The sequence below is a fragment of the Amyelois transitella genome, chromosome 24, assembly GCF_032362555.1.
Source record: "Amyelois transitella isolate CPQ chromosome 24, ilAmyTran1.1, whole genome shotgun sequence".
In the NCBI taxonomy this organism is placed as follows: domain Eukaryota; kingdom Metazoa; phylum Arthropoda; class Insecta; order Lepidoptera; family Pyralidae; genus Amyelois; species Amyelois transitella.
The window spans coordinates 5817517-5831168 of NC_083527.1; the positions used below are offsets into that span (position 1 = coordinate 5817517).

General features: G+C 35.8%; 1 protein-coding gene across 10 annotated transcripts in view; it reads right to left on the reverse strand.

The window, feature by feature from the left end:
- The window catches only part of LOC106142717 (KH domain-containing, RNA-binding, signal transduction-associated protein 2), a 162612-nt gene that overhangs the window by 73691 nt on the left and 75269 nt on the right, over positions 1-13652 (reverse strand). The gene's annotated exons all lie outside the window — the stretch shown is intronic.

The following is a 13652-nucleotide window of genomic DNA, read 5'->3' on the forward strand; positions in this document are numbered from 1 at the left end:
AATTCTGAACAAACTTTCTGAAATATCCAGTTAAACCAAGAAACGATTGAACGGCTTTGATATTAGTGGGCTTTTTGAAATTTGCAACAGCTTTTATTTTCTCTTTGGATGGTCTTACTTCATTGTTACAAATTATGTATCCTAAATATTCTATTTCCTTCTTCATAAAATGACATTTTTTCCAATTGAATATCAGACCAAATTCTTCCGCTCTTTTAAATATTTTCTTTGTTTTAGCCAGTGATTCTTCTTCTGTCTTTGCGGGAATGATTAAATCATCAAGATAAGATAGTACAGTACCATCAGTTATGTAATCGTGAAAAACATCGTTGATATATCTTTGAAAAACGGATGGCGCTGTGCATAGACCAAACGGCATTTTGATAAACTCGAACTGGCCTTGCGGTGTCACAAAAGAAGTGTACTTCCGACTATCTACATCAACATCCACGTGATTAAATCCATTTTTTAAATCAAGAGACGTAAATATAATAGCTTCTTTTAATTTATCAATCTGATCATCAATCAGCGGCAAAGGAAATCTTTCTCTTATTATCTTCTTGTTAATTCCTCTGTAGTCCATACAAATTCTTTTGGTTCCGTCTTTTTTATTAGCTAAAACTATTGCACATGCAAAATCTGATTTACTAGGTCTTATTATCTCTTTATCCAGCCACTCATTAATCTGTTTACGAACTATATCTGTTTCCAGAGGTGACAGGCGACGTGGACTTTGGTATATCGGCGTTTCATCGGTAAGTATTATTTTTAATGTTACATTACTTTTCTTAGTTTCTTCTTTAGGATTATAGTCTTTGATCATTTTCTTTATTTCAGCTGTGTATTGTGAGTCATCTATATTAAATTCTTCAGTATTCTCATTATTTTCTACTAGTAGGGTTAGATGCATAATCTTTTCCATTTCAATTCCATCTTTAGTGAACTTAACTTCAAACTCTTTCAGGATCGGGTTGCCAATAATCAATCTTACGGGAATGGCATTATCTTTCACAACGTAGAAAGTCATATCCGAGAATCCATCATCAATTTCAACTTTCGCAGTAAATATTCCTTCTGTTAAGATTTGTTTTTCAGCTATACCAGTTAAATAAATCTTCATATCTTTATAGTCAGTAATTTTTCGTTTTATGTCTTCGAATCCAGTTTCAGTTATGAGGTTAACATCACTTCCAGTGTCAACAAGTGATATCATCGGGGTAGAATTAATCTTGACTAGCTTAAAAGGAGCTTCGATCTTGTCGTTCTTCAAAATATTTAACGTCTTTTTTACTTGGTTCGGACAGTCAGGTCCTTTGTGTCCAAACTCGTTACATCTAAAGCATTTGATGCCTTTGGTACACGCTGATGATTGGTGATTTAAATCTCCACAATTATAACATCGTTTCTTAGGTGGTGCGGCGTCATTTTTCTTTCTAGATCCAGACTGGACTGATGTTGAAGGAGAAACATAATTGGAACGTGAAGACATCTTCTTTCTAAACTCGCTGTAAATCTCCAACTTTTTCCGAAATTCCTTGAGGTCTGAAGCACCATAAAGTATAGCTTTATTAGATTCAGTGTCTCTAATACCATCAATTACGTATTCCATTAAAGCAGGATCTTCAACTTTACCATGCAGAGCGATTTCTTTCATTGTCAAAAAATACTGTTGATACGTTTCATCATTCTCCATCTTGCGGGTGCTCAGTCTTTTATGAATCGTGGCGCTGTTTAATTTCGGACCAAATTCTTCTTTTAATGCTTTTTTCAACCCAGAGTAATCTTTAATTCTTCCCATCGAACGTAGAAATAATTTAGCTGTACCTCCTAAAAGCCTTTTCGCGTAAATTAATTTTTCGACGTTAGTCCATTTCATTAAAGCAGCAACATCTTCAAATTCTTCAATAAATTCGTTAACCGGGTAAGTATCATCTCCAGTGAAAGTATTCATAGACTTTTCTAAGTCTCTGAATGATATCTGTACCTCAACATCTTCAACGTCTTCTACATCTGAGTCTTGGGTATTTTTCTTCGGCGGCATCTTAGTTGCAATCTTATTCGTCTTAAATGAAAGTCGTCTTTGTGCCGTACAATAAGATATTTTCTTTGAACTCATCAATAATATTCGTCTTCAATGTGAAAATTAATTAAAGTCTTTATTTCTTCATAATAAAATCGGGTTAACGTTATTTCTGAATATTATAAATCGTTGTATCAACTTATCATAACGTTAATAAATAACGAATACGAATAACGTTATTCATGTATCTGGCAATATTTTTTCCCATCAGCGTCGGTAAAACAGAATTCAGAAATGACGTCACGTAGCGGTTAAGCATGAACCGTCGGATACTAATAGTCGGTAAAACAGTCTGTAATATGTCCGTCGATGACTTGCCTTCTTAAATAGTCGTCTTGATTTTTCGTCTTCAGTCGTGTTGTTTCACTTCAATCCAATATTGACCACCACAATATTGAGCACCATCCCGGACGAGCCCCCAAAAAAGTTGTGGGATTACTCAGTTGGATATAGTAAAACAAATATTTCCTTCAGTTTCTTTAATAGGTTTTTTCATCTTCCAAACTTCAATGTCTAATCCTTTTTCTTTGACATTTTACATCAATTTACTCTTCTAAAATAAAAAGTGCCAGTCCTAACAATAACTTAAAATAACGAAACAATTTAAATAAAAAACGTTCACAACCCACATAAATATAGAATAAAAAATTTTGATTTTTTTGATTTTTGATTTGAAAGGTAACCTATGTACTTCTCCATACTCTTTATTATATATATTACGTGATATTTAGAAGATTTATTCAGTATTAACCCGTGATGAGGTAGCAAACAAACAAAAAAAAAACAATTTTTTTCTCAACAAGATTCTAGTGTATTTGTATACAAGAAAGAAGATTCAATATAAGGTTTAACGATGTATTTGTTCATATGATTCATTTTCTGTTTATTTGGTAAGCCTTAACTCATAAACATCGACAGTAAAGTACTGTTTGTTCCCAGATTATTCTTTTATACGACTAGGATATGTCGTGTTTACTGAATTTATTACATACAACTTTTACTTATACATACATACATACATATAGTTACGTCTATATCGCTTGCGGGGTAGACAGAGCATACAGTCTTGAAAAGACTGATAGGCCACATTCGACTGTTTGCCTTAATGATAGAAAAGAGATTCAAATAGTGACAGGTTGCTAGCCCATCGCCTAAAATAAGAATACTAAGTTTATAAGCCTACCCCTTAGTCGTCTTTTACGACATCCATGGGACAGAAATTAAGTGATCCTATTCTTTTTTATTGGTGCCAGGAACTTGCTTATGATTAACTGTTTCTTTTAAAGAAAACGCAGGATATAACTCGCCCTTTTGTGTCAGTCGGGTAACAAGAACAAAACACTACAGTTGTTAATGGCGAGTAATTAAAGAAAACTGGTCAAGTGCGAGTTGAATTTGATCACTGTGGGTTCCGTACAATCTTATAATAAAAAAATAATAATATTACAATAAGTTTATCTACTTAAATTTTAAGTAAATATATAAAATATATATATATACGGGAAAAATTACACATATTGAGTTAGCCTCGAATACTATATTTTATAATAAATACTTAGATAGATAAACATCCAAGACCCAGACCAATCAGAGAAAGATCGTATCTCATCATGCTCTGACCGGCATTCCAACCCAGGACCTCCAGTGTCACAGACAAGCGTATTACCGCTGCGCCACAGAGGCCGTCCACAAAGAAGAAAGTGAATAACTGACTGACATATCTAACTAACCCAAAATTACCGCGTGAACAGGAAGAATCGAGATTCAAATAGTAACAGGTTGCTAGCCCATCGCCTACAAGAGGAATCCCAAATTGATAAGCCTAACCCTTAGTCGCCTTTTACGAAATCCATGGCAAAGATATGTTACTATTTGAATCTCAATTCTATCATTAAGCCATATAGCTGAACGTGGCATATCAGTCTCTTCAAGAATGTTGGCTCTGTCTATCCCACAAGTGGTATAGACCTGACCATATGTATGTATGTATGTTCATGATTGTAGGTTATGACAGACAGACGTACAATCTAGTAATAATCTATGGGTTTCATTTGTAATTTCGAGGTACGGAACGCTAAAAATGAATAAACACTCGCTATTTCATCCTAATGACTTGCTTTGTAAACGTAAAACATTTTGCTTCACGGCATAACATTTGACGGAATAAATTTTCGGCGCGTCAAGAGAGTCCCTTGAAGAATTTAATTAAATTATTTTATACAGCAACGTTTAATTATAAACATGATATCGGAAACGGGTGGTTCAGATTTAATTATTTACTTGCAGACGCCAATTATAGTTTGATTCTATTATTATATCGAGCGAAATTCACAAGATGTTACCATTATGAGTGTGACCGCGACTTCGTCTGTGTAAATCGAAATATCTGATTTTCATTCCCGTGGTAATTTTGGGAAAGTACACCCTTAGACAAGTTTATACTTATTCATATTTTTTGTTTATATAAACAATGTGTATTCGTCCATATCTATATTTATAAGTTAAAATGCTGCAGTGTAGTTTGTTTAAATAAGTTGGGGTGGTATGGAATTCACACGTAAGGAAAACATTTATTTGACGTATATTCGCGAAGGATGCAGAGATCGAGGCAAGTGGAAAGATGTAGTCTCTGCCCACCCCACCGGGAAAAAGGCGTATATTCGCAATTTATATTCGCAGCCAAATGGAAGATAATTCACGTTTTGTCCAGACTCTTAACAAATGACATTTTGACGGCCCCTCAATAAAAGTTTCATGGTTTGTCATTAAATTATTCATTAATTTTGATTGTCATTACTTTTTACAGCTTTAACACTTTGAGTTTCCAACAAAATTTCCTGGGGACCTTCTTCGGAACATCTCTCTCTCTCTAATCTCTGCGTGTTCCCTGTCGCACCCTCCACAGAAGTGTTTCGGGGCCCGGGATTCGCCTTTCGGCTTAAACAGACTGAAATACCACGTTCAGCTGTATGGCTTCATGATGGGACTGAGATTCAAATAGTGATAAGATGCTATCCCGACCTACAAGAGAAATCCCAAGTTTATAAGCGTATCCCTTAGTCGCCTTTTACGAAATTCATGGGCAACATATGGCGTGGTTCTATTCTTAAGTGCCGGAAAGCACGCGGCATTGGCTCTGTCTACCCCGCAAGGAATATAGACGTGGCTTAATATATGTATGTATAGACGCATCCTGTGTGTTGAGATGTTAGTTATTGTATAATTTTCTAAGATTCATATTTTTAATTAGTAAGTATGCAGAGATGGCAAGTGGAAAGAGGTAGCCTCTGCCTACCCCTCCGGGAAAGAGGCGTGATTTTATGTATGTATGTATTCATATATTATAGATTTTTAAGTAAAAAATAAATACAAGTTTAGTTTATAAAACTTGCAACAACATTTTGTTGTACAAAGTTGCCGATGCAAAGTTACGGAGTTATAACATAATAGAGTTCTTCCCAGAGGTCTTAACTTTATATTTTGTTAACTGAACTATACAATAATATTTTACAGTTCTTGTTCAGTTATATATGTACTCTTTTGTTTTAAAAATTATCAGACTTGTTTTAAGTAAACAAACAATATATAAATAAGACATACGTACGCATATAATCACGTCTATACATATACTTTGCGGGGTACACAGAGTCAACAGTCTTTTACATAGTGATAGGACGTTCAGCTGTTTGGCCTTATGATAGAACTCAATCCAACTATATCTTTATACATAGATTACTTACATACATATAATCACGTCTATATCCCTTGCGGGGTAGACGGAGCTAACAGTCTTGAAAACACTTATAGGCCACGATCAGCTGTTTAGCTAACTGTTGAATAGAGATTCATAAAAGTGACAGGTTGCAAGCCTGTCGCCTAAAAGAAGAATCCCAAGTTTATAAATCCATCCCCTAGTCGCATTTTATTCACCGGTGTTTTTCGACGCCCCTGGGAATGAGATTGAGTGGTCCTACTCTTTTTTCCATTGGTGCCGGGAACCACACGGCACTGACGCTTATATCTTTATAAAATAACGTAATTTGGGAGTCGTTTAGTTTGAATTCTAAAGCGTTGTTCACACCACACGCTATATGTACTCGTTATAACCGTGACCGACCTAATTATTTGGGCCGTCACACGCAAAATCTTTCGTGTAAATTAGTGATTGATCGCCACTAATAGCCAAGATGTATTTTTTTTGAAGATTTTAACAATTTTTTGTACATACATACATATAATCACTTCAATATCCCTTGCGGGTTAGACAGAGCCACCAGTCTTGAAAAGACTGATTGTTTGTCTTAATGATAGAATTAAGATTCAAATATTAGTCTAGCCCGTCGACTAAAAGAAGAATCCCAAGTTTATAAGCCTATTTTTTTGTACATATTTCAATTAAACGCATGCAAGAAAATAAATAGTCGTAATATTAATTTAAGGTGTCTTTTTTTTGTTACGAAAATTATTCTGTGGTTGCTTAAAACATGTGATTAACATAAATATTGCATTAGTGACGTACATAATTCACGTTTTTAATAAGTCGTATATATAAATCAGGTTTTAAATAAGTCGTATATATAAATCAGGTTTTAATAATAACATATCTTGATCAAATTAAGGACGTCCTGGTGAAGGGTCAGGTCAAAAGTGCCCGAAACCGCCGAGCTTGCATGAAGAGAGTTATGAATGTGGATGAAGCAAAGGAAGTATGCAGGGATCGTGGCAAGTGGAAAGAGGTAGTCTCTGCCTACCCCTCCGGGAAAGAGGCGTGAGTTTATGTATGTATGTATGTATGTTTTAAATAAGTCGTGTGGTTTTCGGCAAAACAGAAATCTGCCGGTTCCTTTCTGAAAATGCTATATGAGGCAAATAACATAAAACGATCTGTAAATTCTTTTTTGAAAATGCGCACTATATTAGGCGAAACACGAAAAACGATATTTCTTATTGATGAGATAATTATTGATATGAGATGTTATAAAAATATATAGATATAAGAAAATAATAATTGAGGAATAAGGAAACAAATTAACTTACTATTATATGCGAGCCATTGTTTTCCAATAATATAAGTGTGTATTTACAAACGGGAAAAATCGCAATGAAAATTGGGTAACTAAAAAAAATTATTAAGTGATATCACTCAATATTTGTATTATTATATTGTATTATTGAGTAATAGGTATATTGGCTTCAAGGCTCTGGAATGCTCTTCCTGAAATGATTAGGACAGCTCATAATCGCTCTGCGTTCAAACATGCTGTGAATGGGTTCTTTCTTTTCGCAGATCAATAGTGGGTCATACTTATTTCATTTATGTATGTATTTATAATGTATTTCATGTATCTTGTATGTACCTATTGTGTTATTTTTGCACTTTATCACACCACCATTTTAAAGTTTTTCTGTTTGGTCAGCTGGTTGACTGGTAGAGAATGCCAAACGGCATTAAGTCCGCCTATTGTAGGTATATTTTTTTGTACAATAAATTTTCAAATAAATAAATAAATATCTTTTGGTTTCACAATATTGCTTGAAGTCAAACAAATTACTTTAAAACTAAATTTACTGCCGCTTCCAAAGCGTCAGTGCAGAAGAAGCGGTAATAAAATGCACTGCAGCATTTTCTTCAACAACATCAACTTGAACTACAACCTAAACCTCTTTTATATTTTCACAAATAGTTCATTCATTTTAAATTACCAAAAAACTGTGACATCATGATATATAGACAAAACGTTTACTCGACGGTCAAAAAGACACAAAAAAAAATTAAATCATAATAACAAATCCTTAAAACTAACACTGGTTTGATGTAGCAAGTCGAAAAGGTCAAAACTCAGCGATCTTTTTGCACTGAAAGAGTAAAAAAACGCTGATTTTCAGTTATCACCCTTTAAAGGAGGTACGAAAAAGATAAAAAAGCACGCAGTGAATTTAAAAAAAAATTATTATTAGAAACTGAATTACCAAATTTGCGCTATGTATGTGCCCTTAGCCTGCAGCAAACAATTCATTATATTTCACGGAAACATTACTACCCTTTTAATTTTAAGGGGTTACCGACATTTTTGTTTTTATTACGGCGAATCGCCTCGAACCCGGAAGGAAAAAATTAAAAAGTCAAGAAATTTTGTTATGTTAAAGACTGCTTTGAAGGGTCGAATCGATAACCATATAACCGTGACCCTCATTGACGTTGGAGTTGGTTGGTGCGAGAGGTTTTGAAGCTGGTTATAATGGTCCCTTTGGGAATTTAGAAGGTTTTGTTATGATATAGAGTTATTTGAATGTTATTAAACGATACTGTCGATGTAAAATAAAAAGTACAGAGGAGTTTAATTTAAAAAAATGCCCTGGCCGTGATTCGAATCCGGGAACTCCGGTGTCAGACAAGCGCACTACCGCTGCGCCACAGAGGCCGTCAAAGTGTGTGTGTGGCCGGATGTTTTTAACTCATTAACTCAAAGTCTACTAGACGGATTTAAATGAAATTTAGTACACTGATAGAATATAACATGGAATAACATAATAAGTACTTTTTATTCCGAAATTCTTAAGGGAGCGAAGCCCAGAGCCGGAACTTATGACAGTCTATAAAAATCAGTGGTTTTAAACTTACTCTCTGTACCTCACTGATGTGACATCTGTGTTCTAAATATTGTACACTGTTGTCAAGTATATTGATTCAATTTAAAAGGATTATGGAAATGAAGACATGGGAACAAGATTTTCAATTTCTGTTTCGTTTTTGCATCGATATTGTGTTTTGGTGAACTTTGAGATTGCTATTTGCATCGAAATTAATTTTGTCGTGTGGGAAAGGGGATTTTGTTTAATCGAATTATTTTAAAATGTTCTTTTTTTGATAAGATTTGCAAAATCAATTAATGCTCTCACTCTTACGGCACAAAATTGTGAGATAGACTTTAGCGCCGTGTGGTTACAGCACATTAGAACACAACTACACCATATACTTGTTGATGTCGTAAAAGGTTTCCGACAGAAAAGTTTATAAACTTTTCTTATTGGCGTAGCATGTACTAGTCCTAATAATGGAACTAATTTCATCTAAATATACAAAGCAAATTTTAAACGACATCATTATACCTTTGACGCTAGCAAAGAAAACAACATTTTCATTTGACCGTATTTAAATTGAAAATTTGTGCAAAGAGAATGTTAATTAGATACTAAAACGCTCGCTAAACGTTAATTAACTTATGATAACACTATCCACAACGGCAAAGATCATTGTATAAAAGTTTATATTTATCTTTAAAAAAAAGAGAGTGTACGTGCTATGTTGATGGGACATATACATATAAGTCTTAGACTTGGCTCCACCAAAGCGGAGAGGAGAGGAGACGAGAGATGTGTTATTATATGCCGGGCCGGGACCCACACGGCACTAAATAATTATATATAATACATATATATTTATGTAGTATTATAAACTTGGGATTCCTCTTTTAGGCGATGGGCTAGCAACCTGTCACAATTTGAATCTCAATTCTATCACTAAGCCAAACAGCTGAGCGTAGCCTATCAGTATTTTCAAGACTGGTGGCTCTGTCTAACCCGCTAGGGATATAGACTTGATCATAAGTATGTATGTATTTATGTTATACAAACGTAACTTCAAGTTCTTAACTAACAATTTGTTAACCTCAAAATACTTTTCCCGCCATTACACCAGTTATTGTTGTGAAATGAAAAATGGCCGCGGTCCGGTGTCGTATTAAAATTGTGAACGTCACCTTTCGAGGTTTTCATCCATCATTCTACGCGGGAGTTCTTTGTAATGTATTTAATGTTTATTTTTAAAAAGGAGATAAGAAATTATTTAAAATAATAATCCCGTCATGAAGTTTTTTATATGTATATGTATTTCTCATACCACGATTCATCATGAATCTTGGTTATTGCATTCGGAAACAAAACAGCTCAAATAAAGTATGTAATTCATGTATTTTACAACACCGCAATCTGGCATTTCCACCAGCAATATGAAAATTACGTGCAATTCCACCTCTTTGCATCAAAACCCAAGCGCTTCCCTTTCACCCCCTTACAAATTTTCAACCCCCTCCACAATTATGTACCCCTGGTGGGTCAATCGGCCGAACAGTTTAATCAGGCCACGAAAGCATTGCTGAACTATGAAAAGGATAATAATAGAGTTGTTAGCAACCCTTTTGATTTATTTTCATGTGAAATAAATAATGTGCCGTGTGGTTCCCGGCACCCGTACAAAAAATAAATAGGACCACTCCATCTCTTTCCTATGGATGGACGTAAAAGGCGACTAAGGGATAGGCTTACAAACTTGGGATTCTTTTTTTAGGCGATGGGCTGGCAACCTGTCACTATTTGAATCTCAATTCTATTATTAAGCCAAAAAGCTGTGCGTGGCCTATCAGTCTTTTCAACTGACAGTCAACAGTCTTGACTGTTGGCTCTGTCGGCAAGGGATATAGAGTTGACCATATGTATGTATGTATGTAAATACCTAAATAATCTTCTTCCTCCTGGCTAGGCTCCCGGTTGCATCCTCAACATTCTGGTGAGGAGCCCGGGGTTCGCCATGGATTCTTGATTGGGTGCGTCAGTGTTTTACACGAAACGACTCCCGTCTGACCTCCGCAAGCTTAAGGCTAATCGACCAACAAAGATATAATTTGAAAAAAAAAATGTTGATCAAGAAAAAGAACTAGGTACGTAAGTAGAAAGATGTAGTCTCTACCTATCCCAATGGAAATGAGGCATGACTATATGTATTCCTTTCGTGAGAGTACAAAAGATTCTGTAATTATTTACGCAGTAATTAAATCAAAATGTCCCGAGTTCGATCCCCGGTCAGAAATTACTGAAAAAAGAACAAATTTTCTGATTGGCTCGGTTTTTGGATGTTTATCTATAGATGTGTATTTAGGTACTTCTTTTCTGGAGGAAAATGTTATTCAATGTCTTCACTGAGAGTGTGTGAGTGTGACACCTTCAAAACTATCTCTAAAAGTCAATACCTCGCCAATATTGTAGTATAAATATAAATAAAAATATAAGGGGCAGATTGCACAGATTGAGTTAGCCTCGAAGTAAGTTCGAAACTCGTGTTACGAAATACTAACTCAATGATACTATATTTTAAAATAAATACTTATAAAGATTAACATCCAAGACTCAGGCCAATCGGAGAAAGTTCCGTTTCTGCGTGCCCTCCGAGACCGGGACCTCCGGGCGCGCTGCCACTGCGCCACAGAGGCCCACACGAGTATGATGTCGGTATTAACATCTCTATACAGGTAAGTACCACGTGATTTCAAGCTGCGGTGTGCAGGAATACGGCAGGCTAACCACACATTCACTCCGCTCACCACGCAACCAAATCCTAGAACTGGTTACATAGTTCTCCCTTCAAATTACGGGCGTAGGTACGTAAATCTTCACTACATAGTATAAAACAAAGTCGCTATTTTAGTCTGTTTGTCTGTATGCTCAAATCTTTAAAATTACGCAACGGATTTTGATGCGGTTTTTTGTAACAGGTACAGTGATTCAAGAGGAAGGTTTTTATGTATAATTTTTTCCGAATTTTGCAACCGTGCGAAGCCGGGGCGGGTCGCTAGTAATATATAAAAGAGGAGACTGACTAATTCTTATTCATATTCATATAATCACGTCTATCTATCATTAAGAGAGTTATGAATGTGGATGAAGCGAAGGAAGTATGCAGAGATCGTGGCAAGTGGAAAGAGGTAGTCTCTGCCTACCCCTCCGGGAAAGAGGCGTGATTTTATGTATGTTTGTATGTAAGTATCTATCATTAAGCCAAATAGCTGAACGTGGCCATTATCAGTCTTTTCAAGACTGTTCGCACTGTCTACCCCGCAAGGAATATGGACGTGACCATGTATGTATGTATGTATTTGTGCCTGGAACCACACATTTTTTTCTTCACACGTTAATTACAGCGCAAGTTTTTGTTGCTGAAGAAAATATCGTGAATTTCCGTTCCTCTGGGAAATTCACGCTAAATTTCAAATTTTTAGACCGATGATTTTGGTTATGCGTTGATTCGTTGTAAAGTTTTCCTGTTTGTTCAGCTGGTAGGCTTGTAAAGAATGCTAAACGGCATCAAATCCTCCATTTGTACATTCTATTTTGTGTTGTATAAAGTTTTGAATAAATAAAATCAATCAGTGTCCTATTAAATCTCAATTCCTTCATTAATATTATCATCATTAATAATAAATAATTAAACAAAACAGCTGAACGTGGCCTATCAGTCTTTTCAAGACTATAGGCTCTACCCTGCAGAGGATATAATGCTTGATTTTCATGTATGTTTTTTAAAAAAATGTCAAGAAAATGATAGATGATTATGATCTTCGACTCTTAGAATTCATTGAACTCAATAACATAACACACCTTTCTTGCTGAAGTCGATAAGATGACAATGGGCCCTCACGAAGTTAATCTACCGTGCGGCTGTTAAGTACACCTGCCCTTGATAATGGAGCTGCGATTGGCGATCTGATTGTAATCGCTTCATAAATAGCTCGTTTATTAGCAAATGGACTGAAAACGGTGGCGTTAGTTTAATTTAATTGTTTTGCTGAGAAATTAGATATTTTCTAAAACTGGAAGATCAGTTTATGAAAGAGAAAATAATTATCATTTTATATATTAGTTAGGCAAGAGTACAGAATTAAAAGTAGACCATAGACTCAAACATCTAAATCACTGTACATTAGGTGTATCGAATTTGTTATTTATAGCACATAAAAATTAATAATCCAATCGTCAAAACAACATTACAGCTAATGATAATGACCCACACAACGGCTACAAACAGACAGAAATACACACAAAATTACAGTAAACAATTACTAGTTTACATTGTGCAAGTGAACGGCCTCAAAACTACACTTAACATTACTAGTTTACATTGTGCGAGTGGACACGAAAAATTAACATACTGTGGCGATAACACTAATGTCACACATCAAGTGTCAATCATCGCGAAAAAATTGACGCGCTCAGCCAATAGCAGCGAAAAAATCTAAATCGCGCAAACAAAGATTTCGCAGATTGGAGCATAAATACAAACTCCGACTCGCTGTTTCGCTCAGGCCCTTATGGGTGGCGTCAAAGCCAAGTTTCGTCCCACTCTGGGAACCCTTTAAGCAGCTACTGCGTCGACGCCAGCCGATTATAGTCTTCGTGATTGTATGAGCGGGGTAGATATCCAATTTTTTACGTATGAATCCGCCGTGATATACCTCGTGGCGTTGTCCGAGCGTTGTAGCGGAAGGAAGAGAAGTAAGCGAAGTGTTACGTTGCCGTCTGCGCCCGCGCATCCCGCAGTGTCCCCCGCTGTGTTCCCCTATTAGGAATGGCTCCCAAATGTCGGGGAGCTGCGTCTTCAGGCCCCGCCACTAAAAAGCCCAGTGACGTTGCGAAGCAGGCACCAACAATGAGAGGTCGAAAAAAAAGCTGTTTCGTTTTTTACTATGAAGTGAAGCGGGACAGCGATAGTTTTCCGCGCGATAAAAACGGCGCCGCGCGT